At 39.6% G+C, this 20,741-nt stretch overlaps 1 pseudogene; it reads right to left on the bottom strand.

Moving 5' to 3' along the window:
* Window positions 1–11,103: 11,103 nt before the first annotated feature.
* Window positions 11,104–15,103, bottom strand: LOC109383241 (ras suppressor protein 1 pseudogene; annotated as a pseudogene).
* Between the last annotated feature and the right edge of the window lie 5,638 nt (window positions 15,104–20,741).

The raw sequence follows: 20,741 nt of genomic DNA, 5'->3' as shown, positions 1-20,741 counted from the left end.
GAGCAGAATGACTTACAGGACAAAGCACTGAACTGAGAATTAGGCCCCGCTCATTATTTAATTCTCCAACTAGGTTAAAAATGGGGATACTGAGTCTCAGAAAGCTCATTGAGGTCTAGCCAAGACCTCAATCCAGTTCCTCTGACCCCAAGGCCAAGTGAAATCTAGATATTCCATCAGCTCACCATGCAAGTTTGGACAAATCATTTCACCATACTGGGCTTCATTTCATGTGTAACATAAGAGGCTGGACTGCATGGCCCCAGTGCATCTTCCAGCTAGAAATCACTAGATCCTGAACAGTACGTGTAGAGTGCAGTGTCTTGTGTACTGATGGGGACTGGAGGTGTGGTTTGGCACATAGTCAGTAGGAAGGGAGGGTAAAGCTCACTTTGATAGTGTTCCAAAGTGGAAGGTGACACGGCTATTATACAATGCGTTAAACAGTCTGGTTCTTGTATTTGGGGGGAACATTGAATACCAGGTCCTGATTAGCCTTTCCTATACCTGTCGTCAGCTTATTATACTGTAAACATTGTGCCTCTGGGAGCTTTCTTTTCCAAATGAAATGATCCCAGGGTTTGGAATTCCTCTTTTCATGGCATGCTCTTCTGCCATGCATGCCGCAAATTATTTTCACTGCCCTTCTCTGAACCTTTACTATTTTTGCTCTGCCTTTTTGACAGCAAGGCTGATTAAAGGGAGACTTTTTTTTTTTTAAATTTTTACTTAAAGGATAGAGGCACTAGGACTTTTCAAGGATACATACGTATTCCGTGCTCAAACGTATCTCTATAATGTGAATGGGAAAAATCAGGAAAGAGGAAGAAACCTAATGGGTGCCTATGATGTGTCTGTCAGGCTTTCTGCTAAGTCCATTTGATATCTTATCTCTCGTCATCTGCTTGGATGGGAGGCAGTGCTGTGTAGTGGACAGACCTGGCTTCTGATCAAGGCCCTGACACAACTTCATGCAACTCTAGGCAATTTATGTAACCTTTGGTTTCTTTAGTGAGACAACGTACATAACGTACTTAGTATTAGCCCAGAGTTCCTGCTCACTGAGTGTTAGCCAATATCATTACTATGACCCCAGAGGGCAGATACCTATTTCACACCACATGAAAAAATGAAGGTGCTAAGAAGTTAATTAAAAGATTTTCAAACTCTTATTGATCTAGCACTATTATGGATATCTGTTGTTTATTTTCCCCAGCATCCCTCTTTCCCTTCTACCCCTGCCCCTGCCCCCATTATTTTGCTAGAACAGACCCTGTCACAATCAGAGAGTGAACTTGAAAGCCAGGCGGCCTGATTCAAATCTCAGTTCTACCACTTATTAGCTATGTCACTTTAGATAGAGTTTTATTTTTATTAGTTTCAGGTGTACAGGATAGATTCTTTAAACTTTCTGTGCCTTAGTCTGTTTGTCTATCAAATGGGGATTATAAAGATGAAATCAGCTAATAAAATGAGGTGCTTACAGCAGTATCTGACACTGTAAGTACTCAGCGAGTATAAACTATTATTCTTCTTACCTTACCTGTTTTCTTGTTACAGGGGTGGGCGTAGGAATCAGATATGGTCAATCACAGTATCCTATCTTTTTTCTTGTTTACCATGATTGGTTTAGGGTAGGTTTAGCAAAATTTTTCTGTAAAGAGCAACTAGCAATATTTTAGGCTTTGTGGGCAATACCTTCCCTGTTACCACTACTCAATTCTACTGTTGTAGCAGAAAACAGACATAAATAATACATAAATGAATGGGTGTGGTGTGTCCAATAAAACTGAAATTTATGGGCACTGAAATTTGAATTTCATATAATTTTCAAGTTGTTACAAAATATTGTCCTTTTTTTTTTTTTCTTAACCGTTTAAAAATGACAAAATCATTCTTAGGTTGCATACTGTCCGAAAGCAAGAGGCAGGCTGGATTTGGCCTGTGGGTCATAGTTTGTTGACTCCTGGTCTAAGGGATGAGCACGTGACCCACAAAGGGCCAAAGTCCTGCCATGAGATTGAATTCTTGGACACTGGGAGAGAGTGTGTGCCTCTTCCTTTGGATCATGATTCCCATGTCTGGCTGTCTTCCTTCCCACATGGAAAGAAACTGTCTGTGGCAGGAGAGAATTAAGTCAACAGCAAAAAAGAATCAGAGCCAAGCAGAGACAGCTAAGAAAGAGAAAGAAAGTCCTGAACAGTGCCTCTGAGCCTCTAGATCTAACCATGCCTATTATTAGCTCCATGAGTCAATAATTTTTTTTTTTAATTTTCCAAATCTAAGTTGAGTTAGGTTTTGGTCACCTATAATGAGAGAGTCCTGATAGAGACTTACGGGCTTGTTTTCCTCACACTATGCAATACCACCTTACAATATTATTAAGAAAAAGGGAAAACGATCGTGTATTGTATACTTACCACCTGCTAGGCAATTGGGTAAGTGCTTTCACGTGTCATCTCTCATTTATTTCTTATAACAGCCCTCTGCGGTTGGCATCATTGTCCTCACTTTTCAAGCACATAGACATATTTGATGGCAGAGGATGGTTTGATCAGACCCCATGTTGATGACAGAATGGAGCAGTTCACAAGGATTTTTCCAGAGGTCAGGGAATGGACTGCGTAGGTTCCTTTTCCCTCCCCAAGACAGAACGATGGAAGAGTGAACTCTGTCAGGGCATGCTTAATCCCTTTTCTGGGAAAGAGAGCATGTACTGATCAGGAATTCCCAGTGTTCCCTGTGGCCATTCTGGGCAGTGAGGAGTGGCAGTCTTGGAGTTTCTTGCCCAGCTGCCCAGCAGAGAGTGGACGAGCAGCTGAGGCACACTGAGGAGCAGCCTGGGTTAATCCAGGCTGCAGTTTGCAAGTCCCTTCCAGGACCGATCCAGGATTTCCTTCAGAAGTATCACTTCACAGCAGCTGGCTGGCTTGGCTGTGCCAACTGCTTGACCTCTGGCTGCACAGGAAGCTTCCACAGGTAGAATCTGGCCAGCCCAAGGAGCAGACACACCCTGAGCTGCTTAGGACAGAACAGAAAGGCTTGCACAAATAGGGTTGGCATGATCCAGAATGAGAAAGGAGCCAGGGAAAGTAATCCTCCCGCTCCATTAACCCTCACCTTGACACATCAAGCCCTGTGTTTGGGATCGAAGACAAAGAGCTACCATATTAATAGCTACTGCTTAATGGACAACTGTTGTGTCTCATTCCATTTCTTATTAAAATAGGTACCATTGTTTATCAAACAACCGCTGTGCACTAGGCACTTTATCTATATGGTTCTTAATCATCTCAACAATCCTGTAAATTAGACATTAAATATTAGCTACAATTTCACGGACAAGGTAACTGAGATGACTAGAGGTTAAGAAATGACCAGTACTAGGAGGGAAGGAGAATTTGCACCTGGTCTCTCATTTCTACCTCACTGCCAAAGGGGGTGAGGGATTAAATGAGAAGGGGGGCAATACTTTTCCAGCCTCCAGTAGTATCAGGACAGGTCAAGTCACCAGAAATAGAAATGGAGATTGAGGCTTCAATCCCTCCTCAGGCTCTGTGACTCTTTGAAGGCAGGGACTTTTCTTAGTTTGTGTTTAGCTGGTGTACCCTCATCACCTAAGTCATACTTGGCCCTGAGCAAGGGCACAAAGAATGTTTGTTGACTGAGTAACAAGTCCAAGTATCTGCTTTGCGTAAAACAGGAAACAGCTGAGGGGACACTAACTTGATGAGTTCCTCTCTTTGTTTATGTTGCTTTCTGGAACTCCTAGAAGTCATGTAAACTCTTACGGGCATCTACACTACCCTTAGTGCAATGGAATAGAAAGTTACCCAATTTAACGGCTCATTTTATAGGCAGTGATTTACCTAATGACACCCTAGTGGCCTAAAAGAATGAATGTATCTGTGGACGAAAAAGGGGTCACATTGCTAAACCTGATAAGCTCAGGGGGAGGCCCACATGATGGGCCTTACAAACCCATAGACCAAAGTAACCACACAGGGTGGTCAGAATGTAAAAATTTCTAACTAAAGTGGGTCATGGTGGGTAGTCATGTCCTAAGCCTGTAGCTTCCTTGACAAAGGTCAATCTTTCCCTTTGAAATTGTCTTTTGTCTGTGTACATCTAAGATAACATACCTCTGAAATGTCAGAGTAATTTTCTTTTCCAGACTCCTTGAAGGCACAACCATTGGCCAGACCACGAGACCATATTGTTATCTTGTTCCCCGAAGATAGAGATCTCTGTCTGTCCACGCATGTTAACTATCCCGTACCCACCAATGTAAAAGAAGTATGTGTCTCTCCATTTTGCTTTTTATCCAATCCCAGAGATTTCCCCACTTTGCTTCCTTTCACCTCCCTAATCTATCACCGATGAATTTCTCATAACCTCCTGTACGACTTTCCTTTGATTCTAATGTATAAAATAAGCTGCAAAACTGCTATTCTGCAGAGCATTTTCTCAATCCATTGAGATTTTGCTCCCCAGCAATGTTGTCAGTTTGGCTCAAATAAACTCTTAAGGCTTTTTCTAGGTTGGATCTTCTTTTGTCAACATATCTTTCGAAAACACCTAATGGACTGGTGAGGAGTAGCTTGAAGCAGGGAAAGACTGATTCATAAACTTCATTTAATCCTTAAAATCTTTTTTCTATTAATATTATTTTATTTATTTTTTCAATTACAAATAACCTTCAATATTATATTTGTTTCAGGTGTACAGCATAGTGGTTAGACATTTATTTATGAAGTGATCCCTTGATAAGTCTAGTACCCACTTGGCACCAGACATAGTTATTAGAATATTATTGACAATATCCTCTATGCTATACTCTACATCCCCATGACTATTTTGTAACTGCTGATTTGTGCTTCTTAATCCCTTCAACTTTTCACCAAGCCCCGCAAACCCCCTCCCATCTGACAACCATCACTTTGTTTTCTGTATCTATGAGTCTGTTTCTGTTTTGTTTGTTCATTTATTTTGGTTTTTAGATTCCACACATAAGTGAAATCATATAGTATTGGTCTTTCTCTGTCTGACTTATTTAACTTAACGTAGTACTTTCTAGGTCCATCCATGTTACCACAAATGGTGGTAAGATTTCATTCTTTCTTATAGCCAACTAATACTCCATTGTATGTATGTACCACATCTTCTTTATTCAGTCATCTGTTGATGGACACTTAGGTTGCTTCTGTATCTTGGCTATTGTAAATAACGGTGCAATGAATATAGGGGTACATACAAGTATATCGTTTCAAATTAGTGTTTTGGATCTCTTTGGATAAATACCAAGAAGTGGAATAGCTGAGTTATAAAGTAGTTCTATTTTTAATTTTTTGAGGAACTTCCATAATGTTTTCCATAGTGGCTATACCAATTTACAATACCAATACGAGGGTTCTCTTTTCTCTGCATCATCACAACTACTTGTTGTTTGTTGATTTATTGATGACGGCCATTCTGACAGGTGTGAGGTGATATCTTATTGTGGTTTTAATTTTCATTTCTCTGGTGATTAGTGACTTTGAGCATCTTTTCACATGTCTATTGGCTATCTGTATGTCCTCTTTGGAAAAATATCTGTTCAAGTCCTCTGCCCATTATTTAATTGGGATGTTTGGTTTTTTTTGGTGGTAAGTTGTATGAGTTCTTTATGAATTTTGGACACGAACTTCTTATTCGATGTGTCATTGGTGAGTATCTTCTCTCATTTGGTAGGTTTCATTTTTCTGATAGTTTCCTTTGCTGTGCAAAAACTTTTTAATTTAATATAGTTCCATTTGTTTATTTTTTCTTTTGTTTCTCTTGCCCAAGGATATATATCAGAAAAAAATATTAAAAGCAATGTTAGGGCCGGCCGAGTGGCGCGATGGTTGGGAGCTGGCTTGGGATGCCAGACGGCCCGGTTCGGATCCCACTTGTGAGGGCCAGTGACACTGCCCTCTACAGCTGAGATGCTGGGTGGCAGCTCAGCTTGGAGCTGGGCTGCCTTGAGTCACTGGTGACGGCGTGGGCTGCAGCCCCTGCTGCAGTGGGTTGCCATGGGCTGCCGTGTGTGGCTGGCAGCCAGCGTGAGCGGCCAGCAGCCGCGGTGGGCGGCTGTCCAGAGGCCGGCAGCTGATCTGCCTCGCCCGGGAAGAGCGCAGTGATGGTGCCGGCTTGGGCCGGTGGGGCAGCGTCCTCCACAACTAGACTGAGGAGCAAAAGGACAGCAACTTGTCTGTTCCCCTTCCCCCAATTCCCCAATAAAAAAAAAATCTAAAAAAAAAAAAAAAAAGAGCAATGTCAATGTCAAAAAGTTTACCGCCCATGTTTTTTCCTAGAAGTTTTATGGTTTCGGCTCTTACATTTAAGTCTTTAATCCGTTATAAGTTTATTCTTGTATATGGTGTAAGAAAGTGGTTTAGTTTCTTTCTTTCTTTTTCTTTCTCTCTTTCTTTCTTTTCTTTCCACGTATCTTCCCAGTTTTCCCAACACCATTTATTGGAGATACCATCTTTACCCCGTTGTATATTCTTGCCTCCTTTGTCATACAGTAAGTGACCATATAGGCATGGGTTTATTTCTGGACTCTCTATTCTGTTCCATTGATCTGTGTGTCAGTTTTATGCTAGTACCATGCTGTTTTAAATACTATAGCCTTGAAGTAAAGTTTGTTTTCTGGTAACATGATACCCTAAACTTTGTTCTTATTTCTCAAGATTGCTGTGGCTATGCAAGGTCTTTTGTGGTTCCATATATATTTTAGGACTATTTGTTCTATTCTGTAAAAAATGTCATTGGTATTTTGATAGGGATAGTGTTGAATCTATAGATTTATTTGGGTAGTATGGACTTTTTTTTTAAAAGATTTTATTGGGGAATTGGTGAAGGGGAACAGTGTTGGGGAATTGGGGAAGGAGAACAACCAAGTTGTTGTCCTTCAATCTTAGTTGTGGAGGGCGCAGCTAGCTCAGCTCCAAGTCCAGTGGCCATCCGGCCGCCCATCGGCAGCTCGCGGCTGCTCAGCTCAAGGTGCCATGTTCAATCTTAGTTGCGGGTGGGCGTAGCCCTCCATCCCATGCAGGAGTCGAACCGGAAACTTTGTTGTTAGGAGCAGGTACTCTCACCAGCTGAGCCATCCTGCAGCCTGTTGGCAGCTCAGCTCGAGCGCAGTTCACTGGCCTATGTGGGAATTGAACTGGTGACCCTGTTGCTCAAAGCTCGCGCTCTTAACCAACTGAACCACTCAGGTGGCCCTGGACATTTTAACTGTGTTAATTCTTCCTCTCCATGAACATGGTATATGCTTCCATTTATTTGTATCTTCTTCAATTTCTTTCTTCAGAGTCTTATACTTTTCTGAGTAAAGGTCTTTTATCTCCTTAGTTAAATTTATTCCTAGGTATTTTTTTTCTATGCAATTGTAAATGGGATTGTTTTCTTAATTTCTCTTTCTGATATTTTGTTATTGTTGTATAAAACTGCAACTGATTTCTGAATTTTAATTTTTTGTCCTGCTACTTTACTGAATTCATTTATCGGTTCTAATAGGGTTTTTTTTTGTTTTGTTTTGTTTTTGGTAGTATCTTTAAGGTTCTCTCTATATAGTATCATGTCATCTGCAAGTAATGATGGATTTACTTCTTTCTTTCCAGTTTGGATGCCTTTTATTTCTTTTTCTTATCTGACTGCTGTGGCTAGGACTTCCAATACTAAGTTGAATAAAAGTGGTGAAAGTGGACATCTTTGTCTTGTTCCTGATCTTAAGGAAAATGCTTTTAGCTTTTTCCCATTGATATAATGTTAGCTGTGGGTTTGTCATATATAGCCTTTATTATGCTGAGGCATTGTTGCTCTATTTCTACTTTTCTAAGAGTTTTTATAACAAATGGATGGTGGCTTTTGTGTCAAACAATTTTTCTGCATCTATTGATATGATCATATGATTTTTATCCTTAATTTCATTTATGTGGTGTATATATTAATTGGTTTGTGGATATGGAGCCAACCTTGCATCCCAGGAATAAATTTCACTTAAGTGTGATATGTGATCTTTTTAATATATTACTGAATTTGGTTTGCTAATACTTTGTTGAGGATTTTTTGCATAATGTTCATCAGAGATATTGGACTATAATTTTTTTTTGTAACATTTTTATCTGGTTTTGGAATCAGGGTAATGCTGGCCTTGTAAAATGAACTTGCAAGCCTTTCCTCTTCTTGAATTTTTTTAAATCGTTTGAAAAGGATAGCTGTTATTTCGTCTTTGAAAGTTTGGTGAAATTCACCTGTGAATCCATCCAGCCCAGGACTTTTGTTTTTTGGGAATGTTTTGATTACTGGTTCAATTTGGTTAGTAGTTACTGGTCTGTTCACATTTTCTGTTTCTTCTTGACTCAGTCTTGGAAGATTGTATGTTTCTACAAATTTATCCATTTCTTCCAGATTTTCCAATTTGTTGGCATATAGTTGTTCACAGTTTTTTCTTATAATCTATTGTATTTCTGTTGTGTCAGTTGTCACTTCTCTTTAATTTCTGTTTTTATTTATTTGGGTCCTTTCTTTTGCTTGATGAGGCCGGTTGAAGGTTTATCAATTGTGTTTCTCTTTTCAAAGATCTAGCTCTTGGTTTTATTGATCTTTTGGATTTTTTTAGACACTATTTCACTTATTTCTACCCTGAGCTTTATTATTTCCTTCCTTCTACTCCCTTTGAGTGTTGCTTATTGTTCCTTTTTTAATTCCTTTAGATGTAGTGTTAGATTGTTTATTTGAAACTTTTCTTGTTTCTTGAGGCAGACCTGTATTGCTATGGATTTCCCTCTTAGAACTGCTTTGCCTGTGTCCAATAGATTTTGGGTCATTGTGTTTTCATTTTCATTTATCTCAAAGTATTTTTTATTTCTTCCTTGATCTTGTTGTTAACCCATTCATTGTTTAGCATGTTATTTAGCCTCCATGTGTTTGTGCGTTGTTTAGTTTTCTTTTTGTAATTGATTTCTAGTTTCATACCATTGTGATTGGAGAAGATGCTTGATATGATTTCCATCTTCTTAAATTTATTGAGACTTATTTTGTGACCTAACATGTGGTCTGTCCTGGAAAATGTTCCATGTGTGCTTGAAAAGAATGTATATTCTGCTGCTTTGGGATGAAATGCTCTAAAAATATCAATTAAATCCATCTGGTCTAATGTGTCATTTTAGGCCACTGTTTTCTAATTGATGTTCTGTCTCTGGATGATGTATTCATTGATGTCAATGGGATGCTAAAGTCCCCTACAATTACTATAATTACTGTTGATCTCTCCCTTTATGTCCATCAATATTTGCTTTATATATTTAGGTGCTCTTATGTTGAATACATAAATGTTTACAAGGGTTATATCCTCATGTTGGAGTGATCCCTTTCTCATTATGAAATGTCCTCCTTTTCCTCTTGTTATAACCTTTGTTTTAAAGTCTATTTTGTCTTATGTAAGTATTTCTGTACCAGCTTTGTTTTTTTCATTTCCATTTGCACGAACTGCCTTTTTCAATCCCTTTACTTTCAGTCTCTGTGTGTTTTTGATCTGAAATGGGTCTCTTGTAGATAGAATATGTATGGGTCTTGTTTTCTTGTATAGTCAGCTACCTTATGTCTTTTCATTGGAGCATTTAATCCATTTACATTTAAAGTGATTATTGACAGATATGTAGTTATTGACATTTTATTATTTATATTTATGACCTTGTGCCCTTTCTTCTTCTTAAGGAAGTCCTGTGTGTGTGTGTGTGTGTGTGTGTGTGTGTGTGCGCGCGCGCGCGCGCATGTGTACCCCAAGATCAGATTGTTTTTAATTCAAGAAGCAAAGTGTAATACAAATTCAAGATTTTGTTTAAGTCATTTGCAATTAAAGTTAACATAATATCTCAGTGATGAAGGAAATTTTTTTTTTTAAAGATTTTATTGGGGAATTAGGAGAGGAGAATAGCACTGGGTAATCAGGGAAGGGGAACAGACAAGTTGCTGTCCTTTTGTTCTTCAGTCTAGTTGTGGAGGACGTTGTTTTACTGGCCCATGATGGTATTATCATTGCACTCTTCCCAGGTGAGGCAGTCACTCGCTGTCCATTGGACAACCACTCACAGCGGCTCATGGCAGCTCGTGAAAACTCACTCCCACTGCTGGCCAGTCCCACTGCAGCCTATGCCATCGCTGGTGACTCACGGCAGCCCAGCTCCAGGTCAAACTGTTGTTCACTATCTTAGCTGTAGAGGGCGCAGCGTCACTGGCCCTCATGTGGGATCCGAACTGGGGCCCTGCTGCTCAGAGCTGGCCTCCCAAGCCAACTCCTAACCAATGCGCCACTCGACCAGCCCAGGAAAAATTTTAGTAGGGCAAAACAATGAGTTATATGAAGAAACAGAAGAGTGAACAGTGTTAACTGTGACATTTAAATGATTACATGATTTTAATTATTCTTTTGATAATAAGCAGCTTTGTGAACATATGTTCAAGGAACTGAAACCTGTGCCGACTATGGAATTTGCAGTTGAATTAGAGCTTTGTTTTCTGCCTTTGGTAATTTTTAAGGAAACAAATGGAAATGGTTTTAGAACTTATAAAAATCTACTACCTACCAAAAGAAATTAAAAGTTAAGGTGGTAAGCACTATAAAGAAAAAGTAAAAAGGAACACACACACACAGAGACACACATTGTACAGTTGACCCTTTAACAATGTGAGGGTTAGGGGTGGCAACCCTCCACTCAGTTGCAAATCCACATATAATATTTGACTCCCCCAAAACTTAACTACTAATAGTCTACTCTTAACCAGAAGCCTTACTGCAACATAAACAGCCTATTAACACATATTTTGTATGTTATATGTATTATATGCTGTATTCTTATAATAAAGCTAGAGAAAAGAAAATCTTATTAAGAAAATCATAAGGAAGAGAATATGCATTTACAGTACTTATTGAAAAAAATCCACATATAAGTAGACTTGCTGAGTTCAAACCCATGTTGTTCAGAGTCAATTGTAATTGTTTGTGGGACAGAGCAAGAGAGAACAGAAATAATAATGAGAGAAACAACTAGAAGTCCAGTTCACACCAGCCCCTTATTTGTTCTTGGCTGTAAGGGGTTTCTGGCTGATCTTTTCCAATTTGTCATTATTATTCTTCAGCGATTCTGGGTTTGCCTGCATGTATCTGCAGTAGAGATACTTGTATGTCTCAGGATGGGTATATTCAAAAACATGGAACACGCCAAGCTGGAACTGGTCAAAATTGGGGTGACCCAGGGATTGTTCTCTGCTTTGCATACCTTCTTCTGTCTAGTCAGATCCAAGTTTCCTTGTTCTGCGAGCAGAACGACAAGTGATTCCCCTGAATGTTGAGCTCCTTGAGGTGAGTAAGCTTTCTGATTTCCTTAAACAGCAAGATCAGGTCATTATCCCTAAGGCTGAGTATCTGCAACTTTGTGAGCTTCCCAATATCTGGTGGCAGGATTTCAAAATCGTTGTCACTTAGGTGGAGTGCACATAGGGTGGTCAGGTGGAAGAAATTTCTGGGAAGAGAATTTTCATTCAAGTTATTGTAAGTCAAATCAAGGGACCTCAAGAGCTGAGAGGGAGCCAAATCCTCAAGGCAAAGTGGTTAGTCTATTCATGCTGAGGTTCAGATGCTTGAGTTTTTTAAGTGTGCTGATCTGTTGGGGCAGCTTCTCAATCTGGTTATGAGAAAAATTGAGCACTTCCAAATTCTTCAATTCTGCTATGTTTAGTGGCACAGTTGTTAGCTAGTTGTGGCTGAGGACCAGTTGTGTGAAGTGGGATAAGGAGAACAGGCCATTGACATCCAGCACATTGGAGATGCCATGGTCACTTATGTCTGGTTCTTCTCCCGGCTCTCCTCCACCAACTTTTTCAGAGACTTGGACAGGATCACAGAGGGCAGCACCTAATAGAGTAGGTATGAAAATGGCAGGGCCTCACAGGATGCACTGTGGCGGTGGGAGAGGAAGTCCTTTTAATATTTATTGTAATAATACTGGTTTGGTGGTGATGAAGTCCTGTAGCTTTTTTTTTTTTTGGTCTGGAAACTCTTTATCTCTCTTTTGATTCTAAATGATAGCCTTACCTGGTAGACTTACCTTGGCTATAGATCTTTGTTTTCTATCACTTAGAATATTTTGTGCCAGTCTCTTCTGGCTTAAAAAATTTCTGTTGAGAAATCAGCTGGCAGTCTTATGGGAACTCCCTTGTAGGTAACTAACTGCTTTTCCCTCGCTGTTTCTAAGATTCTCTCTTTGTCTTTAACCTGTGGCATTTTAATTATTATGTGTCTTGGTGTGGGCCTTTTTAGGTTCATCGTTTTTGGGATTCTGCATTTCCTGGACTTGTATGTCTATTTCCTTCACCAGGTTAGGGACATTTTCAGTCTTACTTCTTCAGATAGGTTCTCAATCTCTTGCTCTCTCTCTTTTCCTTCTGGGTACCTCTATGAAGTAAATGTTGGTACACTTGATGTTGTTCCTGTAGTCCCTTAAACCGTTCTCATTTTTTAAAATTCTTTTTTCTTTTTGCTGTTTCAATTGGGTGTTTTCTGCTACCTTCTCTTCCAAATCACTGACTTGATCCTCTGCTTTATGATATAATCTGCTGTTGATTACTTCAAGTGTAGTCTTCATTTCAGTTATTTTATTCTTCATTTCTGACTGGTTCTTTTATATGGTTTCTAAGTTTGTTTTTTATGTTTGCTATCTCTTTGTTGAAGTTCTCACTGATTTCATCTATTTTTCCCCTAAGTTTATTGAGCATCCTTATAACCAGTGTTTTGAACTCTGTATCTCAAAGATTGCTTGCCTCCATTTCATTTAGTTCTTTTTCTGAAGTTTTCTCCTGTTCTTTCATTTGGAACATGTTTCTTCGCCTCCTCATTTTGGCTGTCTCTCTGTATTTGTTTCTATGTATTATATAGACCTGCTATGTCTCCCAGTCTTGGCAGAGTGGCCTTATGTAGTAAGGGTCCTGTGGAGCCCAGTGACACAAGTCTCCCTGATCACCTGAGCCAGGTGCTCCAAAAGTGTCCCTTGTGTGGGTTGTGTGTGCCTTCTTGTTGTACTTGAGCCTTGATTGCTGTTGGCATATCTGTGAGTGGGGTTGACCCTCAGGCTGGCTGGCTATGAGGACTGGCCATGACCACAGTGAATGAACTGCTTTGTGGAGTCTGACCCAATCGAGAGGGATTCACCCCAGTGGGGTTCTGGTGCCTGCTGAAACCACCCTTTGTGTGTGTCTTTTGTGGAACAAATTGGTTGGTGCTCTGTTGTGGTCTGAAGCCAACTACCAGGTATGTTGGTTCTGGGGCCTCTTGGGAGGGGCTCTGGTGCAGGCCTAGGTCAGGTATAGCTTGTGCCTGGCTGGGGGCCACCTGGTAGGAGCTACAAAGCGACCTGCATTAGGTAGCTGCCTGTGCTGAGCCTGGAGGCATGTGGGAAGGGCTATGCTGTGAACCAAGGCCAGCTGCCATTAGCACCAAGCTGGAGCCACCCAGCAAGAGTTCCAAGGCATGCTGAAGCCAGCCACCACAGTCCTGGGGCCTGTGAACCCCTGAGAGGTATCAGGAAAGTCTGCAGCATGGGCCCAAGGCCAGCCACCTATAAGGCACAGCCGCTGAAAGAGCCCTGAGTGGCACACCAGCTGGCTTGGGCAGGGTCCCAGGGAGTCACCACCTTGGTGCAAGTGGTATCTAATGCAGACTCAGATTTGTTACCATTGCTGAACCTGGGGCCACTGAGCAAGAGGCACAAGGCACGCTGATGTCAGCTGCCATCTGACTGGGACCTACGGACCCCTGAGAGCCTTTAGGAAAGTCTACAGCATGGGCTGAGGCTGGCTGCCTGCTGCTGAAAGCGCATTTAAGCCTTTTTTGCTGAACCTTAACCAGGGAGTGGTCAAGTGCTGGGTGTTGAAAAAGTTACGCAGAGACTTCCAGAAGGCAAGTCTTTCAAATGGAGAAGGGAGGCAAAAGACGGGAAAACATGGTCAAAAAGTTAAAAAAAAACCTAGAGCTTTTGCTATTTCCTCCTATCAGGCAGGCCCTGAACCCAATTCCCTTTTGCTTGGTCTTTGGGGCAAGGCTGAGTTAGCCAGCTATAAATTCCACCAGTGTAAGTGTGAGGAATGTGGAGATGAATATGGGGAAGTCTTTGTTCCAGAGGAAAGGGCACAATAGTGGGCCAGCTGGAGACGGAAGACAGAACATATCCCCAGTGTGAGCCAATGGAGGTTTGAAATTAGAATCTGGACTCAACCTGCATCTAGCTTTTAAGATTCTAATTGTAAGAGGATAGGGCTGTCAAGTAGTTGGAGGAAATTTTGTAGAGACCTGAAGTGACATGGCATTAATCTGCCAAGATAAATCATTAGCATATTTATCTGATCAGTCCAGTCGGTGTATCTACTTGGCAAGGGGAAACATTTGAGCAGGGAACTGGTGACCTGGAGGGAAAGCTAAAAGAAGAAAAGAACCCTGCAAAGGTGAGCAGGAGAAGGTCAGCTGGTACCCAGAGAAGCCCATCTGGCTTTGCCATCAAAGGCAGCTTGATGGAGACGGGTTGTCTAAACAACTTGCCAAATTTCCGGTGGGTTGTGAATGAAACCCTCCCATAGACCTCGTGGCCTGGGATCCAGGCCTGGAGCTTACTTTGGAACTTGCTGTGAAGGATCATTTTTATTGGGAAGTGTGGTTTGGAATGTAAAACTGTTGAGGACTTTGTCTATCTTTGAAGATCAATGTTTGCTGGCTTAAACTAAGGCTTTCCGGGTTCTTCGATACTGAGCAACTCCTTTTCCTCACCACAATTAAACGATCAATGAGTATGTGGGAACTAAGAATTCAAGGATGATAACCTTCTTAGGGTATCCTTTGAGTGGAAGAATTTAAACTAAGTATGTTCTCTTAATGCAACCTTACCTGGTCATAGAGGAGTGGATAGCAGACAAGGTATTGTAGTACTGACCAGCAAGTGGGGACTCCAGGCCAACTCTACCATTAAGGTGTGAAGTTGGGCAAGCCATTTAACCTCGTATGTGTCATTTTCCTTACCTTTAACATGGAGATAATAGTACCTAGTATTCTTCCCATGGAGGGTCTTGTCAAAGTGGAAAAAGATAATAAGTGACAAAGTGCTTATGTATGAAAAGCGATTCAATTGCATTATGTGAAAAGGCTTGAGAGTCTGGATTTACACCCCAATTCTATGATTTACCACCTGTATCATCTTGGACATGCTTCTTAACTTGTCAGTGCCTCAATTTCCTGAGCTTTAAATACCTCTCTCAAAAAGTTGCTTTAAAGACTGAGTAATGTATGTGAAGTACCTAGTTTATAGATGCGGGTTGATAAATTACATTGGATGCATGTTAAGTTCTTAAATTAATACTTTACCTGGTATACAGTCAATGCTAATTATTATTGTTACTGTTTTTATCATTAATGTTGCTACCAGATAAGAAAGCATTTTGAGGCAGAATTTCTCTTGCCTCTCTAGAGAATGGCTGAGTAAAACAGAAGTAAATTTAATCTATGCAAAACAACCTGGGCTTTATTGGACCTAGATCTTTTCCCACCGCCTCCGGAAATCCTGTTTCACAAGAGTTTTCATTTTATTCGAATAAGAACAATGCAGGGACTAAAACCACTAACAATATTTAATGCATAGGAAAAACCCAAGCCAAGGCTAGGTCTTGGACATGATTCCTCAGCAATAACTTAGTAGCAACCGCAAGAATAATGTTCTGCCAGAAGCCTCAAAGCCAGGGTGGTGTCCTGCCACCGACTCACCACAAGCGATTGTACCAAAACGGTGGGGTGGAAGGAGCCCACAGTTTAAAAATTACAGGACAAACAAACTTAAGTCCAAAATATTCATAGGCAGACTATATGATAATCTTATAACATCCATAACTGCTAAGAAAGAACTAACTGTACTAGGATCCTTTATCAAGTAAAAACGTAATGGTAGGGGAACAAAATTGGTTCAGCTGGCTAGAAAGCTAATAAAACATCTAGATTTTTTTTCTCTAGCCCAAGGACCTAATGGGTACATTAAAAATTATTTTTCTTCCCATTACATCATTTTGGAAGCAGTTCTATTTTTGCAGTTAATGAGTTTCTGAAAATGTATATGAAAAGCTTAATATATAAAAATCAAGCAATAGCCTTATATGTTATGTGAGGAATTTTATCCCCAAGAGCAAAAAAAAAAAATTATAAAGTCCCTAGTATATGTTATAAATGTTTTAATCTTGGGTTAAAAATAGAAACCTTAGTGTTATACAATATATATGTGATTATTAAAAATGTTCAAAACATAAGTTAAACATTAAATAGAAACAATAACATTTCTAATCTGAAGTAATTTCTTCCCTCAAATTCTTCTCTTAGCCTCCATGAAATGACATTCTATAGACACAAGATACAGATTTAGGATTAGGAAGGAGGACTTTCTGATAAAAGTGTAAAATTACTGGGTTGGGCATTGTATTTTCCAGAGGAGTTAGCAGACTGATAAATAGATTATGATACCATCAGTTTTCTGCCAAATTTCTATGTTGGGTTAACATGGTGGAATGATTATACAAGTCAATCTTGCTTCTTCCATCCTTCAATGTCCTTAAAATAGCATAAGTGACAATAAAAAGGAATTAGGGTTGGAATATTTAGCAAAAAATAAGAATAAAAAATATAGGCTACCCAGGTAAATTTGGATTTCAGATAAACAATGAATACTTTTTTATTATGAGTATGTCCAAATGCAATATTTTGGACTTAACTGTATTTACATGGCAACCATAAAAAGAATAAATCCATAGCACTGTACCATTACCAGATCATAATTATGAAGAATTTTGGATTGCACCAGATTGGATTTATCCTGTAATTCTACTTCTGTATTTACCTGATAGAAATGAAAGATATATCCACAGAGACATCTGTATAAGAATGTTCATAGCAGCTTTATTTATAATAGTCAAAAATTTAGAAACAACCAAATGCTCATCAGCTGTATTATGGATAAACAATTTGTATTTCTAAGTTTCCAGGTGTGCTAATGCTGCTGGTTCAGGCACTATGCTTAGAGAACTATTGTTCTAGAGAAATCTATAAAAACAGATTAGAACAGAAAGAAAGATAAAAGATGAAAAGAAACTGCCAGCTCAGAGCCAGGGTGACTATAAGTCAAGAGCAGTAGGAGGCCCTGAGATAATTAATTACCTGGGTAATTAATTACAGACCTGCATCCAGAGCAGCAAAACCAGTCATGTCCCTGACCCCTACACACTCCCCCACACTCATGTCACCACCACTGAATAGCCAACAGCAGCAGCAGCCCCAACCTTGGATCCTGGGCTATAACCCCAAGAGAATATCCCACCCAATAATGGGGGCTTCCTACCTGGGGAGGGATAGTGACGTGTGGGATTGGAGGACTGAGAAAGATAAACTGAAACTTCAAAAATGGACTCAGAAAGAATAAACAAGTAAGTCATCTCTGCGCAGGTAAACAATTCACTGGAGTCCTCCAAGGCCAAAGTAGAGCCCTCTCAGTCTGGCTATGAGGGGGGGGTGATGGGAGTGGAGAAGGTAAGGAAGGGGTCTTCAGCCTGCTTGTCTGCTCATGCCCAAGTCCCTAAAGCAGAGTCTTTCAGTCAAGGCCCCACCCACTTATATGAAGATCACAGCTGCCCTTTCTTTTAGGGGAGAGGCCTGTTGGGGAAAATGAGCTGAGCAGCTGCAAGGGGAGCCCACGCCAGGTACCTAAAATCAGAAAAATATGAACAGACAACTAGGGATTACCAGGCATCTGAGGATCACCAGACATCAAGACCAGCAAGAAAAACAAGTTGGCCAGAGGAAGCAGGGATAACTCAGGAAGCAGAGAACTGGAAAGAAACACTAATTTATGTACTAGGCGATATTTGAGAGGCTAGCGCATGCATAAAGCAAAAATATGAACAATCATAGCCTAAGACTGCCAAAGAAATGTAATAGAAACTGAACATGGCTGAGGACTGTGCCTCTCACCGTTTCTCTCTTGTTTTCTTTGTAAATAATAATGGCAAGACGCAATAAAATATGCACAAAAACTGTGAAATAGAAAAAGATGTGACCCTGCCAAAGCAGAGCTGTGGGTTGGCAGGTGGTGCGGCCGTGGGATTCCTCAAACTGCTCATGAAACTGCAAGTGTAGGAAATTCCAGATTCCGTGTGGGAAAGGCATTTTAGGGGTGGCATGTGTAATGTGTGAAAATCAGGTTGTATAAAATGTTGAATATGTGAAAGTTAAGAACCATATGTGTCTACATTCCACTTGGCTTTCCCCAGAGCTTAGTAATATAAATCGTTCAGCTTAAATTCAAGGTCACGATAAAAAAAACAACAATGAATATCTATGTATCATTTTACCACTTAATAATTTACAAAACACTTTTGCTAATTACTGTATTTAATCCTGATCCTCAAAAGCAGCTAATATCCTTATTCAACCCTTGAGGGAACAGAAGCCTCCAGCAATTTATATCTTCCTTCCAGGATATATATATAAAGACTTGTCAGAAAGGCAGTTTCGCAAATTGTTTCCCAAAGGACGTTTTGCAGATTGTTGATCCCAGAAGACAGTGGTGCTCATTTTAGTACGCATCAGAATTGCCTGAATGGCTTGTAAAAACAACCACAGATTGGTAAAAACCACCCCCAGTTTCTGATTCAGTAGGTCTGGGTTGGAGCCTGAGAATTTACATTTCTAAAAGTTTTCTCAGAGAGCTGCTCCTGTCTCTCAGGGTCCACACTCTGAGAGTCACTACCGTAAGACACTCTGAAGAAAGGGTCCCATGGTCAAATTGAGAAGGATTTACTATATAATAAAATACAAAATAGCTTCTGCTCTGTAAGGGAAGGAGTAGGAAAGTGAGAAAGTGAGTACTAAAATAATAGGATTGTGAATAATTTTTATTTAAAAAATCATTTTAAATATCATGAGTGTCTTTTAAAATTCAGGGGGAGAATGTAATGTACTGAAAAATAGCTAAAATAAAAAATCATCTACAAAGCATAGTGAAAATTTCTTAATGATCTGGGAAAATAGTTATGATTTACAATATAATCTTAACCATAAACCTTGAGATAGATTTATCTTTTTCTATGTGTGTGTGTGTGTGTGTGTGTGTGTGTGTGAGAGAGAGAGAGAGAGAGAGAGAGAGAGAGAGAGAGAGAGAGAGACAGGACTACAAGGAACTGCCCAGAATTTTTATAATGATTACCTTTGAATTTTGAGCTTATGCATAATTTTGTTTCTTCTTTGTATTTTCTACAGTTAGTACATATTATTTACACAGTCAGGAAAATAAATCTGTAATTTATTTGAAAAATGTTTAGAGTCTGTTAAGAATCTCAATTAAAAAACAATGCTTCCCCCCTTTATAAGCCCACTTTAAAAATTCTACCTCTTTTTTTTAAGCAAACTCACTGATAGAATTACACATTTCTTGTAACATAATTCATACACAAGGTAATTGGGGGCTATTTAATAGTACAGAAGAGGGATTATACCATTAAATCAACTAAGATCAAATTACCACATTTCATTGCATATAGGGTATAATTAAGGCAAGTCCAAACTAGACTAATCTTTTTCTCTTTTTTTTCTCTTGCTCCCTGTTATAATCTAATTTCATCTCCTTGCCTACTATTTTTATGTATTTTGCCCATTGTTTGAAAACTTCCCCAAAGTTACAGGCCAACTTCTGATAATAAATGTTTTGTTAAATTTAGAAAAAAATGGTAAACCTGTGCATATTTTGATATATTGATTATAACAACCAGTTCTCAAAAGAATGGACTCCTGTGGTACAAGTTTATACTGTACAAGTTTCACTAAAGGGAAAATATTCTCCTTAGAGAAAAAAGTGAATCAATAGTTCAAAATTAGCTGAGATGAAAAAGAGAAAACATTTCCCAGGTAGACGCAATATAATTTTTTTGCAATAGGTAGCTTAAGTCAGACTGATGCTGTTTAAAATGAGCCTAAATGATTCTTATATCTATAATATGTTCATGAAAATATCCATTCAAATATTCGTTAGTAATGCACATATTGTGTATCTGTTAAGTGCCCGATTTTGTAAGATCTACAAATAGTTTCCTGTCATGAAAGATCTGCTCTTTAATTTGGTAGAGATCAGATTTACACACATAAAACAATAATAGACAAATGAAGGACAGTAGAAATGTGTGGCTCAGTGAAGTTAGCCCACTAAATAGGCAGGGGCTACATCCTAATAATCATCTTCAAACCCTGTAAACACAGCTGGAACAGATCAGTGATAGTTCAGGGGGTTCAGCAGTATAGCAACTCCTAAAGTATTTTAAAATCTGCTAAAGTGACTTCTTGCACTGGGAAGCCCTCAGTAAGGAGGCATTTCTTTTTTTTCTTCTGCTGCTACCTGCCTTCAGTACATTTATGTCCTACTGCAAGCTAGTGAGGGAAATAGACAAGGGGGAGTATTTCCTCTTGGGGAAGTATGGCTGCAAGTAAGAGAAAAGCCCACTCAAAAGGACACAATAAAAAGGAAATCCCATATCTCACAAGATAAGAAGCACAGAATAAGGGTGGGTTCCAGGTGTTAGAGGTTCCGGTCAAGGAACCAAGATTTTTTATTTTATTTTTTTTTAATTGGGAAATTGGGGGGATG

The sequence above is a fragment of the Hipposideros armiger genome, unplaced genomic scaffold (genome assembly GCF_001890085.2).
Source record: "Hipposideros armiger isolate ML-2016 unplaced genomic scaffold, ASM189008v1 scaffold_79, whole genome shotgun sequence".
NCBI lineage: Eukaryota > Metazoa > Chordata > Mammalia > Chiroptera > Hipposideridae > Hipposideros > Hipposideros armiger.
This window is presented reverse-complemented; position numbering and strand designations above follow the sequence as displayed.